Raw genomic sequence first — 24,297 nt, 5'->3', positions numbered from 1 at the left:
CTGTGGACTGAAAGGGGGGAAAGCCGAGCCGTCGGGAAACTAGAACACCCAGTCCACGTGCAGGCCGGTGGACTGGGGGCAGCGTTGTATAAAGGCCCCCCAACGATCCAACCTCCCTCAAAGGGGGTGCTGGTCTTGCCTATTCGGATTACAACTTCCAGAGGAGTGGTGTTTAATTCCACTGCCTTAATTGACAGTGGAGCCTCCACAAATTCTATTGATGCAAAGTTAGTCAAGCGTCATGGAATTTCCCGGTGGAAACTGGACGTTCCCCTAGCTGTGGAGACTATCGATGGGAGACCCCTGAAGTCAGGAGGGGTGACACAAGCCACGGAGGAAGTGAAACTTCAAATCCCTGGGCACGAAGAGTTCATTTTGCTATACGTGTCAGATCTCTCGAACTTTGAGGTGATTCTGGGAATGCCCTGGCTAGCAAAGCATGAACCCAAAATAAGTTGGAAGGAGGCGGTGGTGTGGTTCACTTCACAGTATTGCCAGGAGAACTGTCAACCTGAAGGAATCAAGAACACCTTAGCGGGGGCAGTGCAAGAGATCGAGCAAGTGACCCTGCCGCCAAAGTATGAAGAATTCAAAGATGTGTTTGATGAAAAAGAGGCAGAGACTTTACCCCCCCACCGCCCTTACGACTGTGCGATTGATCTAGTGCCAGGAGCCAGCATCCCATCAGGGAGAATCTACTCTCTCACAGAGAATGAGAGGGAGGCCCTGAAGGAATTCCTGGATAAAAACCTGAGGCGAGGATTCATACGCCCTTCACAATCCCCTGCTGGAGCGCCACTATTGTTTGTGAAAAAGAAGGGGGGGAACTCAGACCCTGTAATGACTATCGTGCATTGAACCAGATCACCATCCCCAACAGCTACCCGCTGCCCCTGATCTCAGAGTTGCTGGACCGACTGTGCTCTGCAAAAATCTTCACGAAGTTGGATTTGAGAGGAGCATACAATCTGATCAGAATGAAGGAGGGAGATGAATGGAAAACAGGATTCTTGACCGCTTACAGACAGTATGAATACCTGGTCATGCCGTTCGGGCTTTGTGGAAGTCCAGGAATTTTTCAAAAATTCATGAACGACGTGTTTAGAGACTTGTTGGACACGTATGTAATCTGTTACTTAGATGATATCCTGGTGTTCTCAAAGAACCAGGAAGACCACGACCAGCATGTGAAGACGGTGTTGAAGAGACTGAGAGAAAATCACCTGTATGCTAAATTAGAGAAATGTGGATTTGACCTCAAGTCTCTAGACTTCCTTGGATATCGAATCTCAGCGGAAGGTGTGGAGATGGACCCAGGGAAAGTAAGCTGCATATTGGACTGGGGCCAACCTGTCACCAGAAAGGATGTACAACGGTTTTTGGGGTTTGCCAATTATTACAGAAAGTTCATTCCAGGGTTTTCCAAATCAACAGCTCCTCTGACTGACTGTTTAAGGGGGAAGAAGTTTCAATGGACAGAGAACGCCACCGAGGCCTTTGAGGAGCTGAAGAGAAGGTTTGCTACTGAGCCCATTCTGCGCTTTGCTGATCCGAACTGCCCTTTCGTAGTGGAAGCAGATGCTTCAGATTTTGCCATCGGGGGGGTCCTGCTACAATTAGACCAAGAAGGGAAGGAGCTGCACCCCTGTGCGTACTTCTCTCGGAAGTTAAAGCCTGCAGAGAAGAACTACACAGTTTGGGAGAAGGAGCTGCTGGCCATCAAGGACTCTTTTGAAAACTGGAGACAATACCTAGAGGGGACCTCTCATCGAATTGAAGTGCGCTCCGACCACAAGAATCTTGAAAGCCTCCAAACAGCCAGAAAGCTGAACCAGAGACAGATAAGATGGTCCCAGTTCTTCACTAGGTTTAACTTCCAGATTACTTACCATGCCCAAGCCAAAAACCAGAGAGCGGCTGCCTTATCCAGACAGCTACAATACAAAGAAAGTGAATCCGAGGACCAGCCTCAGTACGTAATCCCGCCAGAGAAATTAACGTTGGGAGTATGCCAGCCTTCATGGGAAGAGGAACTCAAAAAGGCACAACAAGAAGATGCAGACATGCTAAAATATCAGCAGGAGACGGGACAAGGTCAAGACTCAGAAGTAACCTTTCACTGGAGAAATGGACTGTTATGGTTCAAAACTGCCAGATATGTGCCAGAAGGGGAATTAAGGCTCAGAATCCAATGCCAGTGTCATGATTCCATCACAGCGGGACACTTTGGGATTTACAAGACCATTCAGAACGTGGCCAAGGACTTCTGGTGGCCTAAAATGCGTCGGGATATTGAGAGTTATGTTAAGTCCTGCTCTGTCTGTCTGCGGACAGAAACACAAACAGGGACACCAGCAGGACAGTTACAACCGTTGCCTGTCCCACATGAACCCTGGAAGGACCTCTCCATGGATTTTATAACTGATCTACCCAAGTCCCAAGGAATGACAGCCATCTTAGTAGTGGTGGATCTACTTACCAAAATGGCACACTTTCTTCCTTGTGCAGGGGCCTTAGAGGCTAAAGAAACGGCCAAGTTATTCATAAAAGAAGTCTACCGGCTGCATGGATTGCCAAACAGCGTAGTCTCAGACCGAGGAACTCAGTTCACAGCCAAATTTTGGAGAGCAATGTGGAAACAGTTGCAGACGGAATTAAAACTCTCCTCCGCCCATCACCCCCAGACAGATGGGCAGACGGAACGCTTGAACGCCGTTTTGGAAAGATATTTACGAAGTTATGTGTCCTATCAACAGACTGACTGGGTATCATATTTGCATTTTGCAGAGTTCGCCTACAACAATTCTCTGCACTCCAGCACTCAACAAACCCCGTTCTTCGCTAATTATGGATTCCATCCTAAAGTCTTTCCAAGCAGCTCAGAAGGAATGCTGGTACCGGCAGCTGAGAACTTCCTTAAGGAATTGCAAGCGGCGCAACAGACACTGAAACAGCAGTTAAACGAAGCCAAAACGGAGTACAAGCGAGTTGCTGACCTGCACAGGAAGGAGGGCCCCCCCCTTCAACCGGGAGACCAGGTATGGCTGTCCACCCGCTTCCTCCAGATGCCGGGCAAATGTAGAAAATTACAAGACAAGAGGGTGGGTCCTTTCGAAATAGAAACTCAAATCAATCCCGTGGCGTACCGACTGAAGCTGCCTGACACGTTTAAAATACATCCTGTGTTCCATCAATCCCTCTTAACGAAAGCCGCCCCTCCCAGTGAGTTACGGCCAGAGGAACCTCCCGGAGCTCCACTCCTGGTAAATGAGCAGCTTGAGTTTGAAGTTGAGGAGATCTTAGATTCCAGGATCAGACGCCACAAGCTGCAGTACTTGATTCACTGGAAAGACTATGGGGTGGCTGACAGATCATGGGAAGATGCAGCTGATGTGCATGCTCCAGAATTGGTAAAACTTTTCCATCAACGTTTTCCCCACCGTCCCAAGCCAGACAAGGGGAGGGGGGCACAGCCTGGGAGGGGGGATGGTGTCGGAAGGCAGAGCTGGGGTCCCAATCCCGGGGAGCTGGATCCCAGAGAGTTGGGAGAAGAGTATTCAGATGGATGGCAGAGGGAAGGGGGAGGAACTTCCCCCCTTTGGAGCGAAGACAAAACAGAGGAACTGCCATTGATAAGGTGGCTTAGCAACGGGGAGCCTGAGCCCTCCCTGGACATTCTCACGCCTCCCCCTCTTTCAGGCTCAGAGCAAGAGGGGGAAGAGGGAGGGCTGCTCACAGCCGAAAAGCGGGGAGGCAGTTTACCATCAGCCCCTCCCCTATCCCCCATCCTGGAATCGGAAACTTCAGAAGAGGAGGGGGTGATGCTTCCCCCCTCACCGCGCACACGCAGACAGCTGAAAAGACAGGAGAGAAGGGGGGAAGGCGGGCAGTACCTGAGGGGCAGTTAAGGAGGAGCGAAAGATTGTGCGCCCGTTTGGCCCCTTCTTAAAGAACAGGCGGGAAGAAGTCCCTTGCTCTGTCAACTTTCTCCCAATGCCGCAGGACCTGTATCCCTGTATTGATTCATGAGAAAACGCAGTCTTTGTTTGGACATTACCATAATAAAACACGAATTAACTACAATCGTTGGTCTGGTTCCTGAGTCACATCCTGGGCCTGACACAAGCTGGCCAAAAGTTGTGTGTGTTTCTTCCCATTAAACATTTCTTCTGCACCTCTTGATCTGACAAAGCCCCATTGGGAGTGTTACCTCATGACATCTTGCCCTGGGGTTTAGTTGAAGTGTATGAAACTGGAGAGACTGAATCCTTTCTTTTACGTTAAAAAGTCTTTCTACACTAATTGCTTTAAAAGAAAAGAAAAACTTCAAAAAAAACACAGAATGAACTGCTACCAAGAGCATGGCAGACAGCCTCCCCAGTTTCCTGCACATATGGAGAAACCCAGCTAAGGTCATCATGGGGTTTTCAGGAAGTGTGGGATGATTTGTACTCCAAATACGGGGTGTGAGCATACAGGAGCAGACACACACATTGAGACTGGAGTGGGTAAAACATAACCACAACTTTTCATTAATTACAGTCATAATAGAGGTTGGCATAGCATAGGGCAAAGGATCCTATATTGGGCAGCCTGACTGCTGAATGTTATCTCATATACCAGCCCGCTAGCTGGGTACAGAAAGGGAGTTGCCAGGCATCAGTGAGGGGCCCATTCTGGTGCAGGCTGTTCTGGTGGGCTCTGTCAATAACCTGGGTCCATGTCAGACAGCCTAATCCCGCCCCAAGTTGGAGCTGAAGTCTTGAGGTGGCCCCACCAAAGACCTCTTATGGGGTGCCCCTCCACCAACAGTCAAAGTGGTGACAAAACATAACTTAGGAACAATGTTAACATAAACTATGAATATTGCTGTGAGGGAGGAGAAAACCTGGTCACAAGATGGCCAGCTGGTGTGGCGAGTAAAATTCCTCCCCATTCCTGATAACCAGTGGCTGACAATGTCCACAGAAAGATTATTTTTAACCAAGGATGAGTGGAAGAGTAAATTGCCATGAAATAAAATGACATAATATTCACAATACAGTTTTCCTAACGATTATGTCATTACTGTTATATGTTATTTAAATCTATACATTTATAATTCAATTTAAACATTGTAATTCATTCAAATAATATTACAATAATTTGCATTTATATACTGACTTTCTGCCAAGATGGTTTATAGTTTTAAAATACTAAAACAAATATATGTTGTAAAGTTGTGTGTGTATGCGCGCATACGAGTGAACAGTCTATTTGGGGCAGTCTCTGTTGTCTTTGCCTGCTTGGCTTGCTTTCTTCTATCTTCTCATAGAGCCGATGAGGTCCATAAATAAATCTCTCCATTAATTTAATCGAAGCAAGAGTCCCTAAAACTATATTGTTCTTGACTTCTTCTTTTTTTTCTTTTTCTTTTAAAATCAAAATAAAGTATTGTGGCAACTCAATTATATCTCTTTTTAATCCAGTCTTGGCTTCACCTATTTGATTATTTTCTTGCTTTAATTTCCCAATTTATTATTGTTGGGGCTTCCTCCTTTTCCCAACTCAATGCAATTCAAACTTAGATAATTGATAATAGACATTAACTCTTTTTTTTCTGCTTCCAATTCAGTGTCTTCTAAAAATCCTAACATAATATAATACAATTATAATAGTGTCTAATGGGATTTATACCTTTGATTTTCTTTAATATTAATCTCCAAAATCTTTGGACAATTCCTCCAAATATGTAGCATATCCACTTTTATGTCACCAATATGCCACTTTCTTTTCTAAATTTATCCTTTTAATTCATCATGGAGCCATTTACCATCTAGCTGCTATTTTAAATATAAGTTCAAATAAATTTATATTGGGAAATAATCTCTTATTTCATTTCTTAATGGTTTCCCATATTTTACCTGGTGTAAACTTTCTTAAGTCTGTATTTGACTTGTTACCATAATTATTCCATCTATCACAGATTTGAACAAATATATATTTTAATATAAAAGCTTTTTCTTTTCTTGTATCAGTTTTTCAAAGCTTTCAAATTCAGGCTGAGGGCAGTATTTGTTTAGCCAACGTGTAAAGCACAACGTTTTATAAAGAAAGAAAAAAGTTGTAGAGTTTCAGACCTTTTTTTTAATAATGCTCATGTTTGCTACACAATCTCTGCATTCAACCTGAATTTGTTTCCAAGACAGTTTTAGTATCTTTCTAAATATTCTATAGCATAATGAGGGGTTGGAGGTGGAGAGAGAACACAGAATGATAGGAAACAGTGTAATTTAATGTTAAATTTAATTGAAAATGGATTAACAGAGAAAGTAGTTGAACTGGAATCCATCACTTTATATTGTTTTTGTTAACTAGATTTATGATTCATGGCAATTAGCAAAACAAAAGTAAAACAGGAATTGATTTGCTGTTTGCTACCAATTATTTTCCTTGTAATATTGATAAATAGCTGGAGCTCATCACAAACTGTATCTTCCTCAAGCAGAACCACATCTGTCAGTGGTATCGCAGCATGGGCTCCTACTGGGAGGAAGGGTGAGATATAAGGGTGAGACGGCCTTGGTCGCCCTGTATGATGACCTCTGTCGGGAGAAAGACAGGGGGAGTGTAACCCTGTTGATTCTCCTTGATCTCTCAGTGGCTTTTGATACCATCGACCATGGTATCCTTCTGGGGAGACTCGCTGATTTGGGAGTTGGAGGCACTGCTTGGCAGTGGTTCTGCTCCTACTTGGCTGGTCGTCTCCAGAAGGTAGTGCTTGGGGAGTTTTGCTCGACAGCCTGGGCCCTCCAATATGGAGTTCTGCAGGGGTCAGTACTATCCCCCATGCTTTTTAACATCTACATGAAGCCGCTGGGTGCGGTCATCAGGAGTTTTGGAGTGCGTTGCCACCAGTATGCTGATGACATGCAGCTCTACTTCTCCTGTTCATCTTTTTCAGGTGAGGCTGTCAAGGTGCTGAACCGATGCCTGGCTGCGGTAATGGACTGGATGAGAGCGAATAAATTGAAGCTCAATCCAGATAAGACTGAGATGCTGTTAGTGGGTGGTTCCCCTGACCAGATGGGAGAGGCTCAACTTGCTCTGGACGGGGTTGCACTCCCCCTGAAGGAACAGGTCCGTAGTTTGGGAGTTCTCTTAGAACCATCCCTGTCACTAGAGGCACAAGTAGCCTCGGTGGCACGGAATGCTTTCTATCAACTTCAGTTGGTGGCCCAACTACGCCCCTATCTGGATAGGGAAAACCTTGCTTCAGTTGTCCATGCACTGGTAACCTCAAAATTGGACTACTGCAATGCACTGTACGTGGGGCTGCCTTTGAAGACAGTTCGGAAGCTGCAGCTCGTGCAAAATGCAGCGGCCAGATTGTTAACAGGGACTCGGAGATGTGCACATATAACTCCGATTCTGGCTTGCTTGCACTTGCTGCCTATATGCTTCTGGGCTCAATTCAAAGTGCTGGTTTTGACTTATAAAGCCTTACACAGCTTGGGACCACAATACCTGGTGGAACGCCTCTCCCGATATGAACCTACCCGTACTCTGCGTTCAACATCGAAGGGCCTCCTTCGGGGGCCCACCCAGAGAGAAGCCCGGAAGGTGACAACAAGAAAACGGGCTTTCTCTGTGGTGGCCCCCGAACTATGGAACTCTCTCTCTGATGAGGTACGCCTGGCACCGACATTGCTGTCCTTTCGGCGCCAGGTAAAAACCTTTTTGTTCTCCTAGGCATTTTAACAACATTTTTAACAACATTTTTAACATCTATTTAACACCTACATTTGCACTTACGCCCTTAATATTTTAGTAATCTTAATTACTTAACATCTTAACATCTTGATACTTTTAACTGATTTAATGCATTTTTAATATTTTTAGGCTTGTGTTGTAGCTGTTTATGTTTAATTATGTTCTACTACTTTTGGTATATTGTTTTTAAGTTGTTGATATGTGTTTTTACTTGTATATTGGATGTTTTATGTTGTGCACCACCCAGAGAGCTACGGCTATTGGGCGGTATAGAAATATAATTAATACATAAATAATAAATAAATAAATCTAATTAATAACAATAACAATAAATGGTTAGTAGACAAGATAATCTCCTGATCCAGAGCTGTGCATGAACTTGAGTAAAATCACTGAATTTGCATGTGAGAAGGCTCACATAGTCACTTCAGCGGGAAAATGTGTGCAACACTTCCTGTATGCAGTTGATGAACTACCACATGGGAATTTTTCCAAGCACCTTTTATTAAGGATTATATAAATTTTCCCACTTCGGAGAGATTTCCCACCTCCCCCCGCCCAAAAAGTGTGTTGAGAACACTACATTTGCTGTTCTGTATGTGTGTAGCTGCTCCAAACATGAAAGTGAATGGGGAAGACATTGTGACCAGAAAAGCTCCATATGAGCATTCAAGTACAGGCATACCTCGCTTAAAGTAGCTTCACTCAAAGTAGCCTCACTATAAAGTACATGCTCCATACATCCCCATACCCCGCTTAAAGTACGTGTGCTTTGCAATAACGGACACTTTATTGGCATGGCGCCGCTGCCATCTAGTGGTGATTGCGTGCAGTACAAGTGAAGATAATTGCTTCACTTTAAGTACATTTTCACTTAAAGTACACTCTCTGTTCCCATTGCGTACGTTAAAGCGGGGTATGCCTGTATCTGCACTTATGAGGTATCATTATGTTGCAAAAATGCTGTTCGTTTCCCTGGTAGGCTATCTCTGAATTACCACCAAGAATGAGAAGTTAGCCAGTCGAGGCTGTGCCGTGATGGCTGTGCTGTGCCACCCTAGTCAGAGGCAGCATGCTTCTGAAAACCAGTTGCCGGAAGCCTCAGGAGGGGAGAGTGTTCTTGCACTTGGGTCCTGCTTGCGGGCTTCCCCCAGGCACCTGGTTGGCCACTGTGAGAACAGGATGCTGGACTAGATGGGCCACTGGCCTGATCCAGCAGGCTCTTCTTATGTTCTTATGTTAAGTTTTATTCTCGAGAATAGAGACACTCTCACTATGCTCATGCATCAAAGTAAGTTGTCTGGCCATTAGTGTGGCCAGCTTCCTTTTATATTCTATTTCACTATGTATTTTGCATACTATGCTTTTTGGAAGTTTTCAGCATTAGCAACAAAATGAAACTTATCATGGGCTACTGCCTTTTAGTTGTATGTCATTCTCATCTATGTCAATAACATTTACGTCAATAACATCTACCATCCACTCAATAACATCTAACATCTACGTCAATAACATCTACCATCCATGTCAATAAGATAAGTTGAACAAGATACATATATTCAAGCTAACATTGTTCTCCTAACAAGATACATGTATCCAAGCTTAACCTTCTGTTTTCCTTTGCCAGTTTGTCAACATATTTCATCAGCATATTTCGTTCCAAGTTTTCTATAAGGCCTTGAGACCTCTAACATAGCTGCACTTTAGTTCAGCATTGCATATCAATACATATTCTAAGTATAATTATATTCTAAGCATAATAACCTGGATTTTCTCAACAATTAGACTGAATGAATCTTAGATAACTTTAGCTCTGTATACTATTTATTAATAGCAAACTCACTAGAACACAGGAAGCTGCCTTATACTAAATCAGACCATTGGTCCAACTAGGTCAGTATTATATAGCAACTGACAGTGGCTCTCCAAGATTTCAGACAGGGGTTTTTCCCAGCCCTACATGAAGGTGCCCTTGGAACTGCAGACACCTGTTCTTGTACCTTGTACTCCTCACTGCCCTAACAACCAATGGATCAGCCCTCCTTGTGGAGGCCTCCAACATATTCGTACGAGCTCAAATAGCAAGACAAGTCTGTTTAATAAGCATCTTTTTACCAAATGTCAGCAGGACCTTACCTGGCACACACTCCATAGCCTCCAATCTAGCCAGGACAGCTCAAATTCTGGGTGCTTCATCTCCTTCAGAAGAATCCTGAGCTGCCGGCCTTTTCTCTGGCTAGTGAGAAGTCTGCTTCAGAGCCTTTCCTTTCTTCCCTCTAATCTCCTTACAAGGTGCCATCCCCACTCAAAAACACTGAAGGGAAAAAAGATGAGGCAAATTGAACAATCAACACCCCAGTTCAACAACCACCAGGTTCCTAGCTAACCACCCAATCACCAAATCGGATGACACTGGATAAAATATTAACCACCAGTCTGATGAATTAAGATACCTCCACAGGATTGAAACCAACCCTGCCCTACCTCCAACCAAAGCAGACCCTGGACCAAAAATGTAGGGCTAATATGCAAGCCCAAGCACATGCCTTAAGGCACAGACAATGCCATTATGCCCAAACCCCCAGACCCAAATGCATGGCCCAAGGCCAAGGGTCACCCAGGCCCAAAGCCTCAACCACGTTTCAGTATACAGGTTTGAAATAGAGGCTACAACACAATCATGTGGCCCATCCACAGGCCTCAAGGCCTAGTCACAGGCCCAGGGCCTAAAATACAGGCCTGAGCCCAAAGAACAGGTCCAAGGGCAACCCGGGGCCCCAAAGTACAGGCCCTGAAACAAAGGCCTCAAGTCCAATCACACACCCCGGAGTACAGGCCCAATTCACAGGCCACGAGACCTAGTCACAAAACAGTGTTTGTCAAGGGACTGGGAATTTCTTGTTTGTGTTCCTATAAATCTTAATTTGGCATGTTATCAATATAATGATAAGGCTGTCACATACACTTTGGCCTAGAAAGTAATGAAATATTTATTTACATAGATCTATTTATTAAAAGTACTTTTATCCTACTTTTCATTGCAGACCGTTTCAGAGACTACAAGTGAAAAGGCAATACATCAGCATTAAAACAGATGCAGATAAATTACAATACCACAATAGACAGTCTGAGTAAAGACCTAAGAGTAGAGCCAGGTCCAACTAGCATCGGAAGCTCAACAGCATTGCATCAACCAGAAACCATAAGGGTGGGTGTTCGAAAGCTGGGCTGCCCCCATCAGGATGGCTATCCCTTGCATCAGCACCAAATGAATTTTGGTAAATGGTGGAACCAGCAGGGGAGCCTTCCCAACTGATCTTAATAAGGCTCATCTGTGAGGCAGCAGACATTCTCTCAGATACCCAGGACACAAAGCATTCAGGGTTTTTTACACAAGTAAGCCAATATACTGAGGTAGGCTTGATAGCACAGCTTCAAAGATTACTTTTAAAAAGTAATAAATTGCAGCTACAATTACATGGCCCAAAAAAGTAGTAATTACCATTATAATTACAACTGCTGTGAAAATAACTGATTACTTTACTTTTTCTCAAAAGTAATCACTACAATTACATTTCAGTTATCTTTTTTAAAAAAACACCTACAAGGTGCTGGTCTTGGCTGCTACACATATAAGTAGCCTAAAACAACATTAAAAATAAATACACACATACAGAGGTAGTAGAATAATTCTTTTTATCCCTAAGATAGCAACGGTGGTTTTTCTGCTGGTAAGGGAGGTGGGAAGGGAGGCAGAGGCCACTCCTCAGATCTTTGCACATCAAACCAAGTGCAACCCCCCCCCACTCAGCCAGCAAGCATAATCTCTGCCACTTAACCACTTCCCAAACCCTGCTCTGCCATCAACTAAGGGACACTCACCCAAGCAAACATTTTCCCCTGAGATGCAAAAAAGTTAAAATACTGCAAATACAGCACAATAGCCAGAGAGGGTGGTGGATATCACATTGTGTGCCAAGTGCAAACACAGTATTCACACACACATACACACACACACAGGGAAGAGCGACACTGCACAGAAGCCCAGTTTGAGGCACATGATTTTCATCCACAAATCAGAGGAGCAGAAGACTTCTCCTGCTTCCCCCCCCCCAGTAATGCCCCAAAGTAATGCTGGAAACATTACAATTACTCCTAGTTCTATTACAATCAAAATGTAAAGGAATTACCCAGTCGGTCCTCAAAAAAGTAATGAATTACAAGTAATTTGTAACTTGTAACAAATTACTTCCAAGCTCTGCTTGATGGCATATTGGTAGCCAATGCTAATTTTTCTAAATCGGTTCTATTTGCTTGTGGTAGGCCACCCCCAGTTGGAACCTAGCCACAGTGTTCTGCACTGCTGCACCTTCTGGGCTAGCTTCAAGGACAGCCACACACAGGGCACATTAAAGTAATCCATCTGATATCTTCTTGCCTCCAGATAAAAACTTACCACCCTCGGCATTTGATGAAATAGGATGATAGGGTGTTGTTGTTTTTTGCTATTAATGTGCTGCCCAAGCTTATTGCAGCTGTTTGGTGTGGTTGTTTTGCATATTGTTTTGGATTGCAGATGCTTTTGTATGAATGTGATAATATTAAAATGTATTTTTGTTTGTTTTTGAATATGTTGTTGGTCACCTGGAGATCTCTGTGTAACATGACACTTACAAGGAGTAATGATAACAATAACATCAACAATAATGACAACAATAAACCCTTTCCTCTAGTTGCACCCCCTTAACTCTATTAGTTCCTGTGTTGTGGAAAAATGACCTTGTGGGCTTCCCAGTTTAGAACAATTTGTCACAATACTACTGCAAATGCTAACCTTGACCTACCTTCACTTTTCCTGCTGGACATGCAGCTACTCAAGACTGCTCATCAGCCTGTTTTACTCCACATTGCTCAGTTTGTCCCAAGCTTGTGATAACTCCCTCTCCCATTAACTTCCACTAATTTGGTGTTGGTGGACTGATATGGCAGGGCTGTTCCTGCTGACATAACATTTCACATCTACTCTAATTAAATACAACCTGTGCAGCTCACTGATCTTTTAAAACATAATGTTTATGTCCTTTCATTGGATACCTTTGTTCTTATTAGGGGGAAACAACTCACATCTCCTCACCTTAGCACTTCTGAGTTAATAAGCTGTTAAGGAAAGTACTGCACTGAGAACCTTCAAGGAGACTAACCTGATAGAAGTGACAAATTGCACTTCTGTGCTGTTGTGGTGTTATGTTAAATGCTCAGTCCCATAGCACATGACAAGAGATACTGTACAGCTCCTCTTTATGATGCCTGGCAGGAATTTCTTCCAAAGAATTTGTGTTCTTTTTTCTTATTAAACCTCTTTTATCTGACCTTGGTTCTTTGGATTTTTTTTAAAAAACAACAACCCAGAACTACCTGCCCTTTTCATTTTGGCTAAAAATTTGTCAGTGTTTATACATTTTATCCATAACATCAACCACCTTACCTTAGGCAAGAGTGGATTCACAAAACTATTTTTCTCCCATAAAACTTTTTTGTTTTTTTACACAGCCTAATCCTGTTGTGTGTTTACTCAGATGTAAGTCCTACTGTGTCCAATGAGCTTACTCTCAGGTAAGATTTAAGTCTTGGATCTCAAACCTATGAATGTTTGCTTAGAAGATTCTCATTAAACTCAGTGGTGTTTCCTCCTATCTATATTTGCACAGGACTACATCCTTGCCATGCAACCCTTCTATTAAATCCTGTCGAATAAACTGGGACTGCAAGGTCTGCAAGTGTCAAATGCCTTAAATATCTGGTAGTCTGTAAGCTGCACATGTACAGACCTTTCAAGTAATTAGTTTCACGTGTATGTGTGTGTGTGTGTGTGTGTGTGAGAGTGAGAGAGAGAGTGTGTGTGTGAGAGAGAGAGAGAGAGAGAGAGAGAGAGAGAGAGAGAGAGAGAGAGAGAGAGAGAGAGAGAGAGAGAGAGGGTTGCCAGGTCCATGGTCTGAAACTGATCCTGTATCTTTAGGAGAAGAGAAAGTCAGCCAAGTGCAGGTGTTCTTGCAACTCTGTAATGGGAAAAACCACAAGGTGGAGGCAACCAAGAGGTCTTCTGTATCTTGTGCAGGGGGAAGGGAGAATTCCACCTTGTGGTTTTTCCCATTACAGAGTTGCATGGACCTGGCAACCCTACTCCTATATATTTTGAGGAGTAGAAAGGCTACATGCTTGTGTCCATTGTCAAGTGGACATATTTTTTTAATTGTTAACTAATAAGAATATTAGGTGACAACGTTTAGGCTATGTTTCAATAATTGGAAAGCTACTGATGATCAAAATGAGCAGTATTGGGCTACAACAGACCACTCCCTGTCGTTATAGCTCAGAGGTGGGAAATGTATGGCCCTCCTGCTCCCAAAAATGTAAGTAGTCTAAGACCCCCCAAGACCCTGGATGACTACACCCCTGATGTCAGGTATGGGGAATCTGTGGCTCTCCAGGTGGTGTTGGACTCCAGCTCACATCAGTTCCAGCAAATGACCTGGAAAGACTCGAGATGTAGGCTAACAATGTCTGGAGGTCCACAGGTTCCTCATCCCCATGTTAAGATGTTATGAACACTGGGTGAAACTATCAGTCACCATGGTGAAGCATTTTACAGTCTTCTTTGCTGTGTGTGAACTAGTTCCTATGCATCTTTGAAAAGAAGCATTGTGATTGCCTAGTATATACATCCTGAAGGTCAGTCTTGAAACCTGCTGTGATGTCCCTGTATATAGATATTACTGTAAATATGGTAAGTGCAGGTTTATTAAAGTATATATGGTAAGTGGACTGAGTGAGAGGGGGGAGTACATGGGCTAGAATGCTGGAGAATGCTGTATGATGATTGGCTGAGCATTTGAGTGGCTGAAGGTATAAATGAGAGGATGACAGTTGAGAAGTTCGGTTGTTGTATGTTGGAGTTGGTTGTGGGTTGGATTGTATTAGGATGGTATTGAGGCAGATTATATATGACTAGAAACATAAACAGTAATGCAATATATGAAACCATACATTTGTTAAATATACCTTAAGTAATCTTGTTATTTCCTGGTGTTTATAAATAAATATTTTCTTGGTTTATCAAAAGCCTGATCCTTGGCTGGGGCTTTCACAGACTAGAAGGGTGGGCAAGGTATTTACCAAGGTGGAGAAACAGTATCAAATGGTGGCAGTGGTGAAGACATAGTGTAACATCATCAAGTATCCAGAGCAACCCAGGACTGTATGGTTTATAGGCACAAAGATACAAGGGGGTTGTGGCCTGCAAGTGCACCTAGACACAAAGTAACAATAAGCCAGAAGGAGACTAAGGCAAAGTCTCAAAGCAATATTGTGAAATAGGGAGTGGCTGGTGGTGCTGCCTAGCAGTGGGATCTTGCAAGATCTGTGCTAGAGCCGGTGAGAGAACAAATAAAAACCAGGATCCTGACTGGTGGTGACCACAGCTGAGGCACACAAGGTGGGACCTGACAGGTGGTGGCAGCAGGAGGGTCCTGACAGGTGGTCGCTGTAGCAGTGGGATATGAACAAGAGAGAGTCCCTAAAAAGTGGTGTAACTGTGAAGGGAATAACTAATCAAGATTACTTATGAGTGTGTGGTAAAGTGTGTGAGCTCTGAGAAACATGGCTGAGTTCATGAAAACGAAGAGAGAAGAGCTGGTGGGAAAATGTATAGCTTTTAATTTATCTCACGACGGTAAAGGGGTAGATGAATTGCAGGTAGCATTAATAACTTATACATCAGTCCAAACCAAAGAACCTGTAAAAGAAGAGACCCCAGAAGGGTGCTCAAGTAATCCTGCCTATGTGGAGTGTTTAAGAGAGAAGTTAACATGGGAGACTGAAAGATTTAAAATGGAGGGTGAGGAGAAGGAAAAGCAATGAGTGTTGGAAACTGAGAGATTGAGAATGGAGGCTGAGATACAAGTGGAAAGGTTAAAATTAGAAAGAGAGAAGTTTCATTCTGAGGAGACAAGAAAAGAGAGAGATGAAGCAAAAATAAAAGTCACTCCTAAAGATTTTGCTATGTATGAGCCTGGTCAAGATCCATAAATTTACCTCACAACATTTGAAAAGGCAGCTCAGATGTGGGGGCTACCTGAAGATAAATATATGCAATATTTATCAAACTTAGTTAAAGGGGAATTGGCTGTGTATCAATATTTCCCCTCAGACAGGCCAGTAACATATGCTGAGTTTAAAGAAGCAGTGTTCAAAAGATTTAGACTGGAGCCTGATTATTTTAGAAAACCTTTCAGAAATTGCCAGATACAGACAGGGAGGTCTTTCGTGGAGTTGGGGGCAAAACTGACAGATATATTTGAGAAATGGATGACAACTGCGAAAGCTCAGTCTGTGGAAGAGGTGAAAAGCCTCATGATATTAGACCAGTTATACCATCAATTGCCACCAGAAATTAGATTGCTGGTTAAAGATCATTCCTCTAAGTCTGTGTAGGAGGCAGCAGAGCTGGCAGATCATTTTACCTCAAACCGAACTGGTTGGATGGGAAAAGCACAAAGAGATTTTAAAACAAGACCAAATAATAATGGCAGAAGGGATGTGGCACCACAGAGAGTAAACCCTCTAATAAAATCAGAAGGGCACAGGACACCTCAGATTGGGTCTGTGTATCCTAAAATGGAGGAGAAGCTCTGTTTCAAATGTGGTAGGCCAGGACATCTCCATTTTCAATATGAAGCTACAAACCCCATCAGTAATCCTGTTCAAGGGAGAACAGTGAAAAGTGAACTGAGAGAAGGGAAAACAAAGAAAATACAATTCTGTCAAATAAGCTGGTGTTGTGTTCAAATTGAAACCCCTGTGTTAATAAAACTATAATTCACTGGTCTTACCTAAACCAGCTTAGGCTTCATGAGAAATAGAACCAGAGTGGCATTTATCTGACTTTCGGTATAAAATGTAGATTTATTTCCTTGTGACCTGACCCTTACCAACATTCCAGTGGCTCACATAATAAAAGCCGGATTACGCTGGAGACTCCCCTATTATACATTTCATACCGTATATATGCTTATGGCTTTGCTTATTACTGTCAAAATGTTTCACACAGAAATGTCAAAGGCTGCTTTATTGTCCCTCATAGCTCTCGAGTTGTATCCCTCCCTTTTGATATGCAAGACGAAATGATACCATGTCTGTGTTTAAGTTAGAGGGCGCCCGGTTGCAATTGAACCTCCTCTTCCCATGCGCCTTTGTCCGTTCCTGCATAGTGCTTATCTCAAGGACATGTGAAATATGTAGACAAGTTGACAGTGCAATGTTTCCACTTTTGTTCTTCTCCTGTACCCCTTTTTGTTTCTCACATACGTCCTAAAGCTAGGGCAGTTAGCAATTGTTTCTTTATGTTTTATGACGTGAACATGATACTGTAAATTTCGGGGTAAACCTATATAAACCCCCATCTATCAATAAACGCGGTTCCCATGCTCACCTGCTTTGGCTTGTAAGTATTGGGTCCCCTTTGCAAAGGCTTTGTTTTGTGTTGTTTGATCTCTGATAGTGGGTTCATTTTTACTCAGCTCCGCACTCTCCCGGGGTGTAATAAGTGAGCTGGGGTAACAGGACAGCTTGCGTGTTGGGTTTGGATCTAACAATTGGGGGCTCGTCCGGGATCCCTTGTGCGGACCCCCTTTTTGGCCATTGCACCCCTTAAATTGATAACAGGCGCCACGAGGATTTCCTCGGTTATCAACGCGAGCGGGCGGCTTTGACAGTTCGGGGATAAAGCACAGTTGAGGAAAAACCCGCTATCAGACGTCATGGGAAATACAGAGGGTGTGCCGGTCAAGGACAGCCCTTTGGGAATTATGTGCATGCTGTGGCAAGAGGAAGAGTTGCCAGTGAGGAGGAGAGGTTTAAAAAAGAAAAAAATGATACAGCTCTGTGAGGAGGAATGGCCGCGGATGACTGCAGTATCGGTGCCGGGTGAACGGTGGCCGAGGGATGGGTCCTTTGAAATCGTTCCGTTGTTGGGATTGCGGAGACGGATTGGGGATACCCACCCAGACCAATTGGAATTTTGGCTCCTATGGAAAATAGGGTCACAAAAATGGGACAGTCTTACTTTGATGGCAATAAGAACTCTGTCCATTGAGGAACCCCCTCCTTCTTATTTTAATGACAATACGTCAAGTAAAAGAATGGTCCTGAGCCGATCTATAATACCTTCTGCTCCGGATCCGCTCCCAGCTCCCGGGAGCAGAAATCCCACTCCGGAGAAGAGGTTTCTTTCATGTGTGTCGGATGATGACACAGATGAAAGGGAAGAGGAGAAGGGTGCCTCAGGGGGTATGGACACGCGCCAGCGAACAAAAGAAAAGAAAAGGCAGGAGGCAGAAGCATTAGAGATGCCATTACTTGTACATGATCAGCCGTACGTAGATGCCCGAGGGGGCATCCAGCGTACCGAAGTAGTTGAGCTAAAGAGCTGGTTGGAATGGGATTTAAAGGAATGGAGTAGGATGGCTGGAACTTTTGGTGAGCAGCCAAGGAGAATTAGAGAGTTGTTGGGCAGGTTGTTCGAAAGCCACAATCCGACATACTCGGATGTGGAACATTTGCTGAGAAGGGTTCTGACAGGTGAAGAACGTAGCAGGTTGTGGACGTTGGAGACTGCATGGGCTGCGGAGGCAGCGGGAAATAGAGCTTGGTCGGACCAAGCACGGGTGGCTGCAGCGTGGGTAGCGGGAGACTGGACGCAGCCTCGCCGCGCCCAGCTGCAGACCGACAGGGATAGGCTGTTGACACACTTGGAGCGGATGTCACAGAAACCCCCCAACCAAGCTAAATTCATGGCAATAAAACAAGAAGCCAGTGAACCTCCCAGAAAATTCTGGTCGCGCTTGTTAGAGGGAGCACGTAGCTATACAAATCTGAACCCAGAAAACGTGTTGGATCACCCAACCCTCATTGCCAATTTCGTTCATCAAGCGCAGCCAGCGGTGAGGGATTATTTTCTGAATTTCAGACCCGGATGGGGGGGGGAAGCTGTGACAGTGATATTGGAAGTAGCGGATTTTGTGTGGGATAAGGACAAGGAGAAAAGTAGGAAGAAGGAGAAAAAAGAGGACTTTGAAATGCTGGCTCTTGCTATAAGAGGCCAGCCACCAAATAGAGGATTTCGAGGTAGAGGCAGAGGTTTTCCGAGGGGGCCGAGAGCCGGAAATCAGAGAGGAAGAGGACAAACGAGGAGTCCATGGCAAGGAGATAGGGCTTGTTTTCAGTGCGGAGAGTACACACATTTCAAGAAGGACTGTCCGTGGAGGACAGGGAACGTGCAACACATTTCTAACAACCCTTCTTACCCAGATTTCACAGGTGCGCAAGCGGATTACCCACCTCCACCCCCTCCCGTTGTCCAACAGACACCGGCTTCATGGGATCAGTACGGAGGGCGCCCAGCACACCAACAATGACTAACTGTGGAAAGGGAGGGGGCAGGATCCGGTCTGATGAATCTGATGTCTTTAGCAGGGATGTTTCTTTCTCTCTCTCTCCCAACTCAAGAACCCAGACTGTCCCTAAACGTGCAAGGACAAGCGGTGACCTTTCTGGTAGATACGGGAGCTACATACTCCCTGATTAATGTAGCGCCAGGAAACTGGTTGAGTAAAGAAGTAAAAATGACAATGGGGGTAGATGGAAACCCCACGCCCATGTGCACAACACTACCGTTGCAAGTTAAATACAATGATAAAATGTTTAACCACGTTTTTCTCTACTCTATTTCTTGTCCCATTTCCTTAATGGGACGTTACATGTTGTGTAAACTGGAGGCTACCTTAACCTGCACCCCTGAAGGGGTGGGCTTGCTGATGAGTGTATTAGGGGTGCCTGCGGGTAATACACTTAGACACAAACATGCAGGAGACGGTTTACCGGGAGACCTTGCTGACCTGCCATATGACTTGTGGGGCACGAAAGATACAGACGTGGGGCTATTGCGATCAGTAAGCCCCGTTCGAATTCAGGTAAAGCCATCCCTCCCGCCACCAAACGTTGCCCAGTACCCTCTGTCATTAGAAGCAAGAGAAGGCATACGCCCCATAATAGAAGGCTTCATTGCAAAAGGAGTTATCCGGCCGCAGCGGACCCCCTGCAACACGCCAATACTACCAATAAAGAAACCTCCAAAGAAACCCGGAGATCCAGTCCGGTGGAGGTTTTGCCAAGACTTGAGGGCGGTAAACAGGTATGTGATCCCTTTGCACACTGTTGTTCCAGATCCAGTAACGATTATCAGTCAGATTCCATGGGACGCGAAGTGGTTTACCGTGATTGATCTCAAAAATGCCTTTTTTAGCATTCCTCTCCACCCAGATTCGCAATATCTGTTCGGACTCGAATGGGACCAGCGCTCTTTTGTTTGGACCCGAATCCCACAGGGATACCGCGATAGTCCCGGGGTGTTTAGCCAATGCCTGAGGGACGATCTCGAAGGGTTCACCCCAAAAAGAGGTTCCGTGCTTGTTCTGTACGTTGATGATATTTTGATTACCAATGAGCACCAGGGGGCGCTGCGAGAAGACGGTAAGGCTTTTCTGTTATACTTGCATTCAAGGGGTCACAAAATAGACCCGAAGAAGATCCAGTGGCTATCAGAAAGAGTCAAATACTTGGGGTTTATCTTAACGCCAGAGGGGCGACAAATGGACCCGGGGCGTATTTCTACCATACAAAACTGCCCCCTTCCAAGAACAAAAAGGCAGTTAAGAGGGTTTCTGGGACTGATTGGGTTCTGTAGACCGTGGCTGCCATCATGTGGAGAATTGAGCAAGCCACTATATGCGCTTACTGCCAGCAAGGCTCCTGATCTGATACAATGGAGCCGGGACAACGAGAAGGCGTTTGAATTATTAAAGCAAAGCGTAGCCACGTCCATGTCCCTGAAACCGCCAAATTATGGGAAACCTTTTAATCTGTTTGTACATGAGAGATGTGGGGTGGCCAGTGGAGTTCTGACACAATTATACGGTCCCAGCCATTTCCCAGTGGCGTTTTACTCTCAACAGATTGACAATGTAGCTCGTGGGACCCCCACATGCACGCGCACACTGACTGCGGCAGCCTTGCTGCTAACCAAAGTGAAAGGACTGACCCTCGGACACTCCACCACTGTATGGACCTCCCATGCCCTTTCGGCTTTGCTGCGAAAGGGTACCACACAGGTGTTTTCAGCACAAAGACAGCAACAGCTGGAAGCAGAGCTGCTAGAGGATCCAAATGTCAGATTTGAACGCTGTGGACCATTAAATCCAGCCACACTCCTACCCGATTTACCCCTGCCCCTCCCGGAGCATGACTGTGTGCAAGTCTTACAATCTACCTTACAGATCAGACCAGACTTGTCTGATGAGCCATTGCCAGAATCGGATATTATACTGTTTACAGATGGCAGCTCCTATTACCAAAATGGGGTAAGATATACAGGATTTGCGATAACAACACAGTGGGAGGTGGTGGAGGCGACAGCCCTCCCAGGACGATGGGGAGCGCAAGCAGCAGAGATTTATGCGCTGGCCAGAGCATGTCAATTGTCAGCAGGTAAGAAAGTGACTATTTTTACCGACAGCAGGTATGCTTTTGGAGTTATACACTGTCACATTCATCTGTGGAAATACAGGGGGTTTACAACTGCAGGGGGCAAGCCTATCCAACACTTGGAGCTTGTGCAAAAACTGTTACAAACTATTCTTGATCCCTTACAGCTAGCAGTGGTGCATTGCAAGGCACATACTAAGGAACAGGACCCAGTGACTTTGGGAAATGCCCTGGCTGACCAGACTGCACGCCACGCAGCATTATTACCTATGAGTATGCCAACTCTGGCACTAGTGACCACTGCTTTTGTCCCGCCTGTATCTGTTTCAATACCCCCACAGGAAGTGAAGCAATGGACTGAACTAGGAGCGATCCTGAAACAACAACTATGGACCATGCCGGACGGCCGAGCGTGTCTACCCAGAGCGTTGTATCACGCAGCAGCAAAATGGTTCCATGACCATGGAGGCCATTACGGCATACTTGCCTTATCAGATTCGATCACACGTTTCTGGTATGCCCCTGGAATCCAACCCGTATGCGGCGCAATAGTGAAAGCATGCCACATTTGCCAAGCCAACGGACCAGCTTTACCAAACAGGACCCCACAAGGGGGTAGACCCGTGCCGGCTGCACCTTTTACTCAGCTCCAAATCGACTTCGTTGATCTCCCTAAGGCGGAAGGAAAGAAACATCTTCTAGTCATGGTATGCCCTTTAACAGCATGGGTAGAGGCATTCCCAACCACAAACGCTACGGCAACAACGGTGGCCAAAATATTACTGAAAGAAGTAATACCGCGATTCGGAATTCCAGAGGTAATAGACTCAGACCGAGGAACACACTTTACAGGACAGATTTTGACAAAAATTGAAGAAGGTCTGGGAATTAAACATGTGTTCCATACCGCTTACCATCCACAATCATCCGGAGCGACGGAAAGACAGAACCGGGAAATTAAGACAGCGTTGGCTAAGTATACTCAGGAAACAGGCTTAAGGTGGCCTCAGGTACTCCCTCTCGTTCTTTTCCATTTGCGTACCCACCCTACCCGGGCGTTAGGGCTTTCACCGTTCGAATTAGTGTATGGCAGGCCTCCCACAAAAGGGGGGTGCTTGCCAAATGTGGAGGTTTCACTATTGGGGGGGGATCACATAACTGTATCCCAGTATCTTTCTTTGCAGACCAGGCTCCGGGAACTGTGGAAAGCTGCCGGATCCACTAAGACGGTACCCCTTGAGGACCAGGTGCATCCATACAACCCCGGGGACTTTGTTTGGGCAAAGAAATTCGTGAGGGGCGATTCCTTGCAGCCAAGATACACGGGACCACATCAAGTCCTGTTGACTACACAAGCTGCTGTTTTCCTAGAAGGACGAAAGTCGTGGATACACCATTCCCACGTAAAGCCAGCTGTAGTAGCGGCACCGCCACCACCCCAGGTCCCCAAGATACGGTTGCAGAGGAACGAAGAAACCGGCCAGTGGCAGGCGGCACAATTCCCTTTCCAGAACGCGGACATTGAATAAGACATCAACACAGAAATGCTCCAACAAACAGAAAGGATGTCTATTTACTTATGGGGGATGACTGTGTTAGCTCGATATGCCTTACCCCTTTGCTGCCCCCCAAATGTGAAGATATGCAATGATAATGATTATTACTACCTGAAAGACTTTGGACGAACAATCCCAAAAACACGGGATTGCCCAGACCCTTTTCTTTACGATGTAAATCAGATAAAGGAAGGGATAGTGAAGGCTGACATAGCGGGACGGTTGTGTCATAAAACAGCCGTTATCTTGCAACATAATTATACTGGCCGCTGGGTAACGCATTGCACCCAGGCTGAAATCGAATGGCCTATTAGACTTGCACTTCGATGCTGGCAATATCGACATATGCCTAATTACGGCTGCCCTCCAGAGGTAGACATAACATCTATAAGTTCAGAATATAACATGCTTACTTTCCAGGTTAAATATGGAACAACCCAGCCCAAGATGGCAGAAAGACCAAAGTTTTGTGTAGGTATTGGAGAACCATCATGTTATGCATGGCTAAAAGATAAACTGGGCGCTCAGAAACCCATACAAGACAAGGTGACACAAGCTACACAAACCAGGAAAACATGGGGCGGGTTCAAACATAGAAACACTAAAAGAGGCGATGGGTGGGACGGAAATACTTTTGTTGCCTTAATGGAAGAAACAGCTCCGGAAAAGGGCACCTGTTATGTTTGTGCACACACCCCACCGCACGGACAGGCGGGAGTCCCCTTGACGGGGGCCCCATTGCCGTTAAATGACTATCTCTCCTTCGCCTCACATTCCAGCTCACAGGAACTAGAAGGGGGGTTGGTTCTTAGTGGGCCCATCGCTAGATCAGTATGCGTAGGCAGCGGAAGCCAGCCAGCGGGAGGGATGTTATGCGATGGCTTAATTTACTCTACAAAACCAGGTAATTGGTCTTTTATAAATGAAACACGAAAAGCAGCGGGTTTAACGTGGCTTTCTATTTGGCAACATTTGCTACACCTGACTTTTGCGGACCACCATTTAGTACCTTTCCTTACAGATCTAGTGGATCATCAAACCCCAGCTGGACTCTGGTGGCTTTGTGGGCACTCAGCGGTAAGGAAATTACCAGTAACGGGCTCCTGGACCTGTACATTGGGAAGGGTAGTTCCAGGACTCCGGGTTTCCTCCACATTGCCTACTCTGCGTCGCCGTAACAAAAGAAGCACAGGGGAGGCAGTGCTGAGAGGTTTCTTTCCACAGTATGGCGCAGCCAAAACATACCAGGAGCTCATAGAATTGTCTCAAGCTTTTGAGCGTTTTATGAATGATTCGGCCATTGCCTTTTCGGATCTCACCAACGAACAAGGGCAAATTAGAACTGTAGTTCTCCAGAACCGGCTCGCTTTGGACTTTTTATTGAGCTCCCACG

At 45.1% G+C, this 24,297-nt stretch overlaps 1 long non-coding RNA gene across 2 annotated transcripts in view; it reads right to left on the bottom strand.

The window, feature by feature from the left end:
• The window catches only part of LOC133369299 (uncharacterized), a 54,629-nt gene extending 41,145 nt beyond the window's left edge, over nucleotides 1-13,484 (bottom strand). Inside the window, exons 1-2 of one of the 2 annotated variants that reach the window (XR_009758873.1) lie at nucleotides 12,954-13,484; nucleotides 9,889-10,066 (exon numbers count right to left, since the gene is read on the bottom strand). This is a non-coding gene — a long non-coding RNA (uncharacterized LOC133369299). Of the gene's footprint in view, nucleotides 1-9,888; nucleotides 10,067-12,596; nucleotides 12,872-12,953 lie in introns of those variants that run through there. The other variant, XR_009758870.1, reaches the window with a different exon arrangement.
• Nucleotides 13,485-24,297: the final 10,813 nt, after the last annotated feature.

Source organism: Rhineura floridana, chromosome 1 (assembly GCF_030035675.1).
Source record: "Rhineura floridana isolate rRhiFlo1 chromosome 1, rRhiFlo1.hap2, whole genome shotgun sequence".
Classification (NCBI taxonomy): domain Eukaryota; kingdom Metazoa; phylum Chordata; class Lepidosauria; order Squamata; family Rhineuridae; genus Rhineura; species Rhineura floridana.
This window is presented reverse-complemented; position numbering and strand designations above follow the sequence as displayed.